This window comes from Pleurodeles waltl, chromosome 4_1 (assembly GCF_031143425.1).
Source record: "Pleurodeles waltl isolate 20211129_DDA chromosome 4_1, aPleWal1.hap1.20221129, whole genome shotgun sequence".
In the NCBI taxonomy this organism is placed as follows: domain Eukaryota; kingdom Metazoa; phylum Chordata; class Amphibia; order Caudata; family Salamandridae; genus Pleurodeles; species Pleurodeles waltl.
The window spans coordinates 682095971-682109044 of NC_090442.1; positions in this window are offsets into that span (position 1 = coordinate 682095971).

The window sequence follows — 13074 nt, forward strand, 5'->3', positions numbered from 1 at the left end:
GAATCCTTTGCAAACCTCAAAATTTGGCTAAAAAAACACATGTTCCTCAAATTTCTGTGGCAGAAAGTTCTGGAATCTGAGAGGAGCCACAAATTTCCTTCCACCCAGTGTTCCCCCAAGTCTCCCGATAAAAATGATACCTCACTTGTGTGGGTAGGCCTAGCGCCCGCGACAGGAAACACTCCAAAGCGCAACATGGACACATTCAAAATTTTGGAAGAAAACAGAGGTGTTTTTTGCGAAGTGCCTACCTGTAGATTTTGGCCTCTAGCTCAGCCAGCACCTAGGGAAACCTACCAAACCTGTGCATTTCTGAAAACTAGAGACCTAGGGGAATCCAAGATGGGGTGACTTGCGGGGCTCGGACCAGGTTCTGTTACCCAGAATTCTTTGCAAACCTCAAAATTTGGCTAAAAAAACACATGTTCCTCACATTTCTGTGGCAGAAAGTTCTGGCATCTGAGAGGAGCCACAAATTTCCTTCCACCCAGCGTTCCCCCAAGTCTCCCGATAAAAATAATACCTAACTTGCGTGGGTAGGCCTAGCGCCCGCGACAGGAAACACCCCAAAGCGCAACGTGGACACATCCAAAATTTTGGAAGAAAACAGAGACGTTTTTTGCGAAGTGCCTACCTGTAGATTTTGGCCTCTAGCTCAGCCGGCACCTAGGGAAACCTACCAAACCTGTGCATTTCTGAAAACTAGAGACCTAGGAGAATCCAAGATGGGGTGACTTGCGGGGCTCGGACCAGGTTCTGTTACCCAGAATCCTTTGCAAACCTCAAAATTTGGCTAAAAAAACACATGTTCCTCACATTTCTGAGGCAGAAAGTTCTGGCATCTGAGAGGAGCCACAAATTTCCTTCCACCCAGCGTTCCCCCAAGTCTCCCGATAAAAATGATACCTCACTTGCGTGGGTAGGCCTAGCGCCCGCGACAGGAAACACCCCAAAGCGCAATGTGGACACATCCAAAATTTTGGAAGAAAACAGAGGTGTTTTTTGCGAAGTGCCTACCTGTAGATTTTGGCCTTTAGCTCAGCCGGCACCTAGGGAAACCTACCAAACCTGTGCATTTCTGAAAACTAGAGACCTAGGGGAATCCAAGGAGGGGTGACTTGCGGGGCTCGGACCAGGTTCTGTTACCCAGAATCCTTTGCAAACCTCAAAATTTGGCTAAAAAAACACATGTTCCTCACATTTCTGTGGCAGAAAGTTCTGGAATCTGAGAGGAGCCACAAATTTCCATCCACCCAGCGTTCCCCCAAGTCTCCCGATAAAAATGATACCTCACTTGCGTGGGTAGGCCTAGCGCCCGCGACAGGAAACACCCCAAAGCGCAACGTGGACACATCCAAAATTTTGGAAGAAAACAGAGGTGTTTTTTGCGAAGTGCCTACCTGTAGATTTTGGCCTCTAGCTCAGCCGGCACCTAGGGAAACCTACCAAACCTGTGCATTTCTGAAAACTAGAGACCTAGGGGAATCCAAGGAGGGGTGACTTGCGGGGCTCGGACCAGGTTCTGTTACCCAGAATCCTTTGCAAACCTCAAAATTTGGCTAAAAAAACACATGTTCCTCACATTTCTGTGGCAGAAAGTTCTGGCATCTGAGAGGAGCCACAAATTTCCTTCCACCCAGCGTTCCCCCAAGTCTCCCGATAAAAATGATACCTCACTTGCGTGGGTAGGCCTAGCGCCCGCGACAGGAAACACCCCAAAGCGCAATGTGGATACATCCAATATTTTGGAAGAAAACAGAGGTGTTTTTTGCGAAGTGCCTACCTGTAGGTTTTGGCCTTTAGCTCAGCCGGCACCTAGGGAAACCTACCAAACCTGTGCATTTCTGAAAACTAGAGACCTAGGGGAATCCAAGATGGGGTGACTTGCGGGGCTTGGACCAGGTTCTGTTACCCAGAATCCTTTGCAAACCTCAAAATTTGACTAAAAAAACACATGTTCCTCAGATTTCTGTGGCAGAAAGTTCTGGCATCTGAGAGGAGCCACAAATTTCCTTCCACCCAGCGTTCCCCCAAGTCTCCCGATAAAAATGATACCTCACTTGCGTGGGTAGGCCTAGCGCCCGCGACAGGAAACACCCCAAAGCGCAACGTGGACACATCCAAAATTTTGGAAGAAAACAGAGGCGTTTTTTGCGAAGTGCCTACCTGTAGATTTTGGCCTCTAGCTCAGCAGGCACCTAGGGAAACCTACCAAACCTGTGCATTTCTGAAAACTAGAGACGTAGGGGAATCTAAGGAGGGGTGACTTGCGGGTCTCGGACCAGGTTCTGTTACCCAGAATCCTTTGCAAACCTCAAAATTTGACTAAAAAACACATGTTCCTCAGATTTCTGTGGCAGAAAGTTCTGGCATCTGAGAGGAGCCACAAATTTCCTTCCACCCAGCGTTCCCCCAAGTCTCCCGATAAAAATGATACCTCACTTGCGTGGGTAGGCCTAGCGCCCGCGACAGGAAACACCCCAAAGAGCAACGTGGACACATCCAAAATTTTGGAAGAAAACAGAGGCGTTTTTTGCGAAGTGCCTACCTGTAGATTTTGGCCTCTAGCTCAGCCGGCACCTAGGGAAACCTACCAAACCTGTGCATTTCTGAAAACTAGAGACCTAGGGGAATCCAAGATGGGGTGACTTGCGGGGCTCGGACCAGGTTCTGTTACCCAGAATCCTTTGCAAACCTCAAAATTTGACTAAAAAAACACATGTTCCTCAGATTTCTGTGGCAGAAAGTTCTGGCATCTGAGAGGAGCCACAAATTTCCTTCCACCCAGCGTTCCCCCAAGTCTCCCGATAAAAATGATACCTCACTTGCGTGGGTAGGCCTAGCACCCGCGACAGGAAACACCCCAATGCGTAACGTGGACACATCCAAAATTTTGGAAGAAAACAGAGGCGTTTTTTGCGAAGTGCCTACCTGTAGATTTTGGCCTCTAGCTCAGCCGGCACCTAGGGAAACCTACCAAACCTGTGCATTTCTGAAAACTAGAGACCTAGGAGAATCCAAGATGGGGTGACTTGCGGGGCTCGGACCAGGTTCTGTTACCCAGAATCCTTTGCAAACCTCAAAATTTGGCTAAAAAAACTAATGTTCCTCACATTTCTGAGGCAGAAAGTTCTGGCATCTGAGAGGAGCCACAAATTTCCTTCCACCCAGCGTTCCCCCAAGTCTCCCGATAAAAATGAAACCTCACTTGCGTGGGTAGGCCTAGCGCCCGCGACAGGAAACACCCCAAAGCGCAATGTGGACACATCCAAAATTTTGGAAGAAAACAGAAGTGTTTTTTGCGAAGTGCCTACCTGTAGATTTTGTCCTTTAGCTCAGCCGGCACCTAGGGAAACCTAGCAAACCTGTGCATTTCTGAAAACTAGAGACCTAGGGGAATCCAAGGAGGGGTGACTTGCGGGGCTCGGACCAGGTTCTGTTACCCAGAATCCTTTGCAAACCTCAAAATTTGGCTAAAAAAACACATGTTCCTCACATTTCTGTGGCAGAAAGTTCTGGCATCTGAGAGGAGCCACAAATTTCCTTCCACCCAGCGTTCCCCCAAGTCTCCCGATAAAAATGAAACCTCACTTGCGTGGGTAGGCCTAGCGCCCGCGACAGGAAACACCCCAAAGCGCAATGTGGACACATCCAAAATTTTGGAAGAAAACAGAGGTGTTTTTTGCGAAGTGCCTACCTGTAGATTTTGTCCTTTAGCTCAGCCGGCACCTAGGGAAACCTAGCAAACCTGTGCATTTCTGAAAACTAGAGACCTAGGGGAATCCAAGGAGGGGTGACTTGCGGGGCTCGGACCAGGTTCTGTTACCCAGAATCCTTTGCAAACCTCAAAATTTGGCTAAAAAAACACATGTTCCTCACATTTCTGTGACAGAAAGTTCTGGCATCTGAGAGGAGCCACAAATTTCCTTCCACCCAGCGTTCCCCCAAGTCTCCCGATAAAAATGATACCTCACTTGCGTGGGTAGGCCTAGCGCCCGCGACAGGAAACACCCCAAAGCGCAATGTGGACACATCCAAAATTTTGGAAGAAAACAGAGGTGTTTTTTCCGAAGTGCCTACCTGTAGATTTTGGCCTTTAGCTCAGCCGGCACCTAGGGAAACCTACCAAACCTGTGCATTTCTGAGAACTAGAGACCTAGGGGAATCCAAGGAGGGGTGACTTGCGGGGCTCGGACCAGGTTCTGTTACCCAGAATCCTTTGCAAACCTCAAAATTTGGCTAAAAAAACACATGTTCCTCACATTTCTGTGGCAGAAAGTTCTGGCATCTGAGAGGAGCCACAAATTTCCTTCCACCCAGCGTTCCCCCAAGTCTCCCGATAAAAATGAAACCTCACTTGCGTGGGTAGGCCTAGCGCCCGCGACAGGAAACACCCCAAAGCGCAATGTGGACACATCCAAAATTTTGGAAGAAAACAGAGGTGTTTTTTGCGAAGTGCCTACCTGTAGATTTTGTCCTTTAGCTCAGCCGGCACCTAGGGAAACCTAGCAAACCTGTGCATTTCTGAAAACTAGAGACCTAGGGGAATCCAAGGAGGGGTGACTTGCGGGGCTCGGACCAGGTTCTGTTACCCAGAATCCTTTGCAAACCTCAAAATTTGGCTAAAAAAACACATGTTCCTCACATTTCTGAGGCAGAAAGTTCTGGCATCTGAGAGGAGCCACAAATTTCCTTCCACCCAGCGTTCCCCCAAGTCTCCCGATAAAAATGATACCTCACTTGCGTGGGTAGGCCTAGCGCCCGCGACAGGAAACACCCCAAAGCGCAACGTGGACACATCCAAAATTTGGGAAGAAAACAGAGGCGTTTTTTGCGAAGTGCCTACCTGTAGATTTTGGCCTCTAGGTCAGCCGGCACCTAGGGAAAGCTACCAAACCTGTGCATTTCTGAAAACTAGAGACCTAGGGGAATCCAAGATGGGGTGACTTGCGGGGCTCGGACGAGGTTCTGTTACCCAGAATCCTTTGCAAACCTCAAAATTTGGCTAAAAAAACACATGTTCCTCACATTTCTGTGACAGAAAGTTCTGGCATCTGAGAGGAGCCACAAATTTCCTTCCACCCAGCGTTCCCCCAAGTCTCCCGATAAAAATGATACCTCACTTGCGTGGGTAGGCCTAGCGCCCGCGACAGGAAACACCCCAAAGCGCAATGTGGACACATCCAAAATTTTGGAAGAAAACAGAAGTGTTTTTTGCGAAGTGCCTACCTGTAGATTTTGTCCTTTAGCTCAGCCGGCACCTAGGGAAACCTAGCAAACCTGTGCATTTCTGAAAACTAGAGACCTAGGGGAATCCATGGAGGGGTGACTTGCGGGGCTCGGACCAGGTTCTGTTATCCAGAATCCTTTGCAAACCTCAAAATTTGGCTAAAAAAACACATGTTCCTCACATTTCTGAGGCAGAAAGTTCTGGCATCTGAGAGGAGCCACAAATTTCCTTCCACCCAGCGTTCCCCCAAGTCTCCCGATAAAAATGATACCTCACTTGCGTGGGTAGGCCTAGCGCCCGCGACAGGAAACACCCCAAAGCGCAATGTGGACACATCCAAAATTTTGGAAGAAAACAGAGGTGTTTTTTGCGAAGTGCCTACCTGTAGATTTTGGCCTTTAGCTCAGCCGGCACCTAGGGAAACCTACCAAACCTGTGCATTTCTGAAAACTAGAGACCTAGGGGAATCCAAGGAGGGGTGACTTGCGGGGCTCGGACCAGGTTCTGTTACCCAGAATCCTTTGCAAACCTCACAATTTGGCTAAAAAACACATGTTCCTCACATTTCTGTGGCAGAAAGTTCTGGAATCTGAGAGGAGCCACAAATTTCCATCCACCCAGCGTTCCCCCAAGTCTCCCGATAAAAATGATACCTCACTTGCGTGGGTAGGCCTAGCGCCCGCGACAGGAAACACCCCAAAGCGCAACGTGGACACATCCAAAATTTTGGAAGAAAACAGAGGTGTTTTTTGCGAAGTGCCTACCTGTAGATTTTGGCCTCTAGCTCAGCCGGCACCTAGGGAAACCTACCAAACCTGTGCATTTCTGAAAACTAGAGACCTAGGGGAATCCAAGGAGGGGTGACTTGCGGGGCTCGGACCAGGTTCTGTTACCCAGAATCCTTTGCAAACCTCAAAATTTGGCTAAAAAAACACATGTTCCTCACATTTCTGTGGCAGAAAGTTCTGGCATCTGAGAGGAGCCACAAATTTCCTTCCACCCAGCGTTCCCCCAAGTCTCCCGATAAAAATGATACCTCACTTGCGTGGGTAGGCCTAGCGACGGCGACAGGAAACACCCCAAAGCGCAATGTGGACACATCCAAAATTTTGGAAGAAAACAGAGGTGTTTTTTGCGAAGTGCCTACCTGTAGATTTTGGCCTCTAGCTCAGCCGGCACCTAGTGAAAACTACCAAACCTGTGCATTTCTGAAAACTAGAGACCTAGGGGAATCCAAGATGGGGTGACTTGCGGGGCTCGGACGAGGTTCTGTTACCCAGAATCCTTTGCAAACCTCAAAATTTGGCTAAAAAAACACATGTTCCTCACATTTCTGTGGCAGAAAGTTCTGGAATCTGAGAGGAGCCACAAATTTCCTTCCACCCAGCGTTCCCCCAAGTCTCCCGATAAAAATGATACCTCACTTGCGTGGGTAGGCCTAGCGCCCGCGACAGGAAACACCCCAAAGAGCAACGTGGACACATCCAAAATTTTGGAAGAAAACAGAGGCGTTTTTTGCGAAGTGCCTACCTGTAGATTTTGGCCTCTAGCTCAGCCGGCACCTAGGGAAACCTACCAAACCTGTGCATTTCTGAAAACTAGAGACCTAGGGGAATCCAAGATGGGGTGACTTGCGGGGCTCGGACCAGGTTCTGTTACCCAGAATCCTTTGCAAACCTCAAAATTTGACTAAAAAAACACATGTTCCTCAGATTTCTGTGGCAGAAAGTTCTGGCATCTGAGAGGAGCCACAAATTTCCTTCCACCCAGCGTTCCCCCAAGTCTCCCGATAAAAATGATACCTCACTTGCGTGGGTAGGCCTAGCACCCGCGACAGGAAACACCCCAATGCGTAACGTGGACACATCCAAAATTTTGGAAGAAAACAGAGGCGTTTTTTGCGAAGTGCCTACCTGTAGATTTTGGCCTCTAGCTCAGCCGGCACCTAGGGAAACCTACCAAACCTGTGCATTTCTGAAAACTAGAGACCTAGGAGAATCCAAGATGGGGTGACTTGCGGGGCTCGGACCAGGTTCTGTTACCCAGAATCCTTTGCAAACCTCAAAATTTGGCTAAAAAAACTAATGTTCCTCACATTTCTGAGGCAGAAAGTTCTGGCATCTGAGAGGAGCCACAAATTTCCTTCCACCCAGCGTTCCCCCAAGTCTCCCGATAAAAATGAAACCTCACTTGCGTGGGTAGGCCTAGCGCCCGCGACAGGAAACACCCCAAAGCGCAATGTGGACACATCCAAAATTTTGGAAGAAAACAGAAGTGTTTTTTGCGAAGTGCCTACCTGTAGATTTTGTCCTTTAGCTCAGCCGGCACCTAGGGAAACCTAGCAAACCTGTGCATTTCTGAAAACTAGAGACCTAGGGGAATCCAAGGAGGGGTGACTTGCGGGGCTCGGACCAGGTTCTGTTACCCAGAATCCTTTGCAAACCTCAAAATTTGGCTAAAAAAACACATGTTCCTCACATTTCTGTGGCAGAAAGTTCTGGCATCTGAGAGGAGCCACAAATTTCCTTCCACCCAGCGTTCCCCCAAGTCTCCCGATAAAAATGAAACCTCACTTGCGTGGGTAGGCCTAGCGCCCGCGACAGGAAACACCCCAAAGCGCAATGTGGACACATCCAAAATTTTGGAAGAAAACAGAGGTGTTTTTTGCGAAGTGCCTACCTGTAGATTTTGTCCTTTAGCTCAGCCGGCACCTAGGGAAACCTAGCAAACCTGTGCATTTCTGAAAACTAGAGACCTAGGGGAATCCAAGGAGGGGTGACTTGCGGGGCTCGGACCAGGTTCTGTTACCCAGAATCCTTTGCAAACCTCAAAATTTGGCTAAAAAAACACATGTTCCTCACATTTCTGAGGCAGAAAGTTCTGGCATCTGAGAGGAGCCACAAATTTCCTTCCACCCAGCGTTCCCCCAAGTCTCCCGATAAAAATGATACCTCACTTGCGTGGGTAGGCCTAGCGCCCGCGACAGGAAACACCCCAAAGCGCAACGTGGACACATCCAAAATTTAGGAAGAAAACAGAGGCGTTTTTTGCGAAGTGCCTACCTGTAGATTTTGGCCTCTAGGTCAGCCGGCACCTAGGGAAAGCTACCAAACCTGTGCATTTCTGAAAACTAGAGACCTAGGGGAATCCAAGATGGGGTGACTTGCGGGGCTCGGACGAGGTTCTGTTACCCAGAATCCTTTGCAAACCTCAAAATTTGGCTAAAAAAACACATGTTCCTCACATTTCTGTGACAGAAAGTTCTGGCATCTGAGAGGAGCCACAAATTTCCTTCCACCCAGCGTTCCCCCAAGTCTCCCGATAAAAATGATACCTCACTTGCGTGGGTAGGCCTAGCGCCCGCGACAGGAAACACCCCAAAGCGCAATGTGGACACATCCAAAATTTTGGAAGAAAACAGAGGTGTTTTTTGCGAAGTGCCTACCTGTAGATTTTGGCCTTTAGCTCAGCCGGCACCTAGGGAAACCTACCAAACCTGTGCATTTCTGAGAACTAGAGACCTAGGGGAATCCATGGAGGGGTGACTTGCGGGGCTCGGACCAGGTTCTGTTACCCAGAATCCTTTGCAAACCTCAAAATTTGGCTAAAAAAACACATGTTCCTCACATTTCTGAGGCAGAAAGTTCTGGCATCTGAGAGGAGCCACAAATTTCCTTCCACCCAGCGTTCCCCCAAGTCTCCCGATAAAAATGATACCTCACTTGCGTGGGTAGGCCTAGCGCCCGCGACAGGAAACACCCCAAAGCGCAATGTGGACACATCCAAAATTTTGGAAGAAAACAGAGGTGTTTTTTGCGAAGTGCCTACCTGTAGATTTTGGCCTTTAGCTCAGCCGGCACCTAGGGAAACCTACCAAACCTGTGCATTTCTGAAAACTAGAGACCTAGGGGAATCCAAGGAGGGGTGACTTGCGGGGCTCGGACCAGGTTCTGTTACCCAGAATCCTTTGCAAACCTCACAATTTGGCTAAAAAACACATGTTCCTCACATTTCTGTGGCAGAAAGTTCTGGAATCTGAGAGGAGCCACAAATTTCCATCCACCCAGCGTTCCCCCAAGTCTCCCGATAAAAATGATACCTCACTTGCGTGGGTAGGCCTAGCGCCCGCGACAGGAAACACCCCAAAGCGCAACGTGGACACATCCAAAATTTTGGAAGAAAACAGAGGTGTTTTTTGCGAAGTGCCTACCTGTAGATTTTGGCCTCTAGCTCAGCCGGCACCTAGGGAAACCTACCAAACCTGTGCATTTCTGAAAACTAGAGACCTAGGGGAATCCAAGGAGGGGTGACTTGCGGGGCTCGGACCAGGTTCTGTTACCCAGAATCCTTTGCAAACCTCAAAATTTGGCTAAAAAAACACATGTTCCTCACATTTCTGTGGCAGAAAGTTCTGGCATCTGAGAGGAGCCACAAATTTCCTTCCACCCAGCGTTCCCCCAAGTCTCCCGATAAAAATGATACCTCACTTGCGTGGGTAGGCCTAGCGACGGCGACAGGAAACACCCCAAAGCGCAATGTGGACACATCCAAAATTTTGGAAGAAAACAGAGGTGTTTTTTGCGAAGTGCCTACCTGTAGATTTTGGCCTCTAGCTCAGCCGGCACCTAGTGAAAACTACCAAACCTGTGCATTTCTGAAAACTAGAGACCTAGGGGAATCCAAGATGGGGTGACTTGCGGGGCTCGGACGAGGTTCTGTTACCCAGAATCCTTTGCAAACCTCAAAATTTGGCTAAAAAAACACATGTTCCTCACATTTCTGTGGCAGAAAGTTCTGGAATCTGAGAGGAGCCACAAATTTCCTTCCACCCAGCGTTCCCCCAAGTCTCCCGATAAAAATGATACCTCACTTGCGTGGGTAGGCCTAGCGCCCGCGACAGGAAACACCCCAAAGCGCAATGTGGACACATCCAAAATTTTGGAAGAAAACAGAGGTGTTTTTTGCGAAGTGCCTACCTGTAGATTTTGGCCTTTAGCTCAGCCGGCACCTAGGGAAACCTACCAAACCTGTGCATTTCTGAGAACTAGAGACCTAGGGGAATCCAAGATGGGGTGACTTGCGGGGCTCGGACCAGGTTCTGTTACCCAGAATCCTTTGCAAACCTCAAAATTTGGCTAAAAAAACACATGTTCCTCAGATTTCTGTGGCAGAAAGTTCTGGCATCTGAGAGGAGCCACAAATTTCCTTCCACCCAGCGTTCCCCCAAGTCTCCCGATAAAAATGATACCTCACTTGCGTGGGTAGGCCTAGCACCCGCGACAGGAAACACCCCAATGCGTAACGTGGACACATCCAAAATTTTGGAAGAAAACAGAGGCGTTTTTTGCGAAGTGCCTACCTGTAGATTTTGGCCTCTAGCTCAGCCGGCACCTAGGGAAACCTACCAAACCTGTGCATTTCTGAAAACTAGAGACCTAGGAGAATCCAAGATGGGGTGACTTGCGGGGCTCGGACCAGGTTCTGTTACCCAGAATCCTTTGCAAACCTCAAAATTTGGCTAAAAAAACTAATGTTCCTCACATTTCTGAGGCAGAAAGTTCTGGCATCTGAGAGGAGCCACAAATTTCCTTCCACCCAGCGTTCCCCCAAGTCTCCCGATAAAAATGAAACCTCACTTGCGTGGGTAGGCCTAGCGCCCGCGACAGGAAACACCCCAAAGCGCAATGTGGACACATCCAAAATTTTGGAAGAAAACAGAAGTGTTTTTTGCGAAGTGCCTACCTGTAGATTTTGTCCTTTAGCTCAGCCGGCACCTAGGGAAACCTAGCAAACCTGTGCATTTCTGAAAACTAGAGACCTAGGGGAATCCAAGGAGGGGTGACTTGCGGGGCTCGGACCAGGTTCTGTTACCCAGAATCCTTTGCAAACCTCAAAATTTGGCTAAAAAAACACATGTTCCTCACATTTCTGTGGCAGAAAGTTCTGGCATCTGAGAGGAGCCACAAATTTCCTTCCACCCAGCGTTCCCCCAAGTCTCCCGATAAAAATGAAACCTCACTTGCGTGGGTAGGCCTAGCGCCCGCGACAGGAAACACCCCAAAGCGCAATGTGGACACATCCAAAATTTTGGAAGAAAACAGAGGTGTTTTTTGCGAAGTGCCTACCTGTAGATTTTGTCCTTTAGCTCAGCCGGCACCTAGGGAAACCTAGCAAACCTGTGCATTTCTGAAAACTAGAGACCTAGGGGAATCCAAGGAGGGGTGACTTGCGGGGCTCGGACCAGGTTCTGTTACCCAGAATCCTTTGCAAACCTCAAAATTTGGCTAAAAAAACACATGTTCCTCACATTTCTGAGGCAGAAAGTTCTGGCATCTGAGAGGAGCCACAAATTTCCTTCCACCCAGCGTTCCCCCAAGTCTCCCGATAAAAATGATACCTCACTTGCGTGGGTAGGCCTAGCGCCCGCGACAGGAAACACCCCAAAGCGCAACGTGGACACATCCAAAATTTGGGAAGAAAACAGAGGCGTTTTTTGCGAAGTGCCTACCTGTAGATTTTGGCCTCTAGGTCAGCCGGCACCTAGGGAAAGCTACCAAACCTGTGCATTTCTGAAAACTAGAGACCTAGGGGAATCCAAGATGGGGTGACTTGCGGGGCTCGGACGAGGTTCTGTTACCCAGAATCCTTTGCAAACCTCAAAATTTGGCTAAAAAAACACATGTTCCTCACATTTCTGTGACAGAAAGTTCTGGCATCTGAGAGGAGCCACAAATTTCCTTCCACCCAGCGTTCCCCCAAGTCTCCCGATAAAAATGATACCTCACTTGCGTGGGTAGGCCTAGCGCCCGCGACAGGAAACACCCCAAAGCGCAATGTGGACACATCCAAAATTTTGGAAGAAAACAGAGGTGTTTTTTGCGAAGTGCCTACCTGTAGATTTTGGCCTTTAGCTCAGCCGGCACCTAGGGAAACCTACCAAACCTGTGCATTTCTGAGAACTAGAGACCTAGGGGAATCCATGGAGGGGTGACTTGCGGGGCTCGGACCAGGTTCTGTTACCCAGAATCCTTTGCAAACCTCAAAATTTGGCTAAAAAAACACATGTTCCTCACATTTCTGAGGCAGAAAGTTCTGGCATCTGAGAGGAGCCACAAATTTCCTTCCACCCAGCGTTCCCCCAAGTCTCCCGATAAAAATGATACCTCACTTGCGTGGGTAGGCCTAGCGCCCGCGACAGGAAACACCCCAAAGCGCAATGTGGACACATCCAAAATTTTGGAAGAAAACAGAGGTGTTTTTTGCGAAGTGCCTACCTGTAGATTTTGGCCTTTAGCTCAGCCGGCACCTAGGGAAACCTACCAAACCTGTGCATTTCTGAAAACTAGAGACCTAGGGGAATCCAAGGAGGGGTGACTTGCGGGGCTCGGACCAGGTTCTGTTACCCAGAATCCTTTGCAAACCTCACAATTTGGCTAAAAAACACATGTTCCTCACATTTCTGTGGCAGAAAGTTCTGGAATCTGAGAGGAGCCACAAATTTCCATCCACCCAGCGTTCCCCCAAGTCTCCCGATAAAAATGATACCTCACTTGCGTGGGTAGGCCTAGCGCCCGCGACAGGAAACACCCCAAAGCGCAACGTGGACACATCCAAAATTTTGGAAGAAAACAGAGGTGTTTTTTGCGAAGTGCCTACCTGTAGATTTTGGCCTCTAGCTCAGCCGGCACCTAGGGAAACCTACCAAACCTGTGCATTTCTGAAAACTAGAGACCTAGGGGAATCCAAGGAGGGGTGACTTGCGGGGCTAGGACCAGGTTCTGTTACCCAGAATCCTTTGCAAACCTCAAAATTTGGCTAAAAAAACACATGTTCCTCACATTTCT